The sequence below is a fragment of the Penaeus monodon genome, chromosome 19 (assembly GCF_015228065.2).
Source record: "Penaeus monodon isolate SGIC_2016 chromosome 19, NSTDA_Pmon_1, whole genome shotgun sequence".
NCBI classification, from domain to species: Eukaryota; Metazoa; Arthropoda; class Malacostraca; order Decapoda; family Penaeidae; genus Penaeus; species Penaeus monodon.
In genome coordinates this window covers 49,063,823-49,064,140 of record NC_051404.1, presented here as the reverse complement: position 1 = coordinate 49,064,140, position 318 = coordinate 49,063,823, and the positions used below count along the sequence as shown (strand labels likewise).

Here is a 318-nt window from a genome sequence, read left to right as displayed (position 1 = left end):
TATTTTTGGTCGCTTCGCACGCCTATCCATACTTGCCTCCCACAAGAAAAAGTCGAAATGATGCCCCTGATACTAACCATGTATCATCTCCCGCTACATAAATCCGCAGGGCCATTAACGTAAAAAGCTATGATGTAGTGTGATAGTTTTGCCGTGAAATTATATCGCTAATGAAGAATCAACACACCGATTTAACATGTGATATGCTCGAGGCTGATACAAGCGATGTTAATGAGCTGTCAGATAATCCCCTCCTCGACTTTGGTTGTGTTTATTAAACCTTGTGGCTAAGTCATGCGTGGCAAAACGCAGACATTT

General features: G+C 42.1%; 1 protein-coding gene across 1 annotated transcript in view; it reads right to left on the bottom strand.

Moving 5' to 3' along the window:
- The window catches only part of LOC119585300 (solute carrier family 22 member 7-like), a gene marked incomplete in the record, with an annotated part of 24,787 nt that overhangs the window by 2,582 nt on the left and 21,887 nt on the right, over positions 1-318 (bottom strand).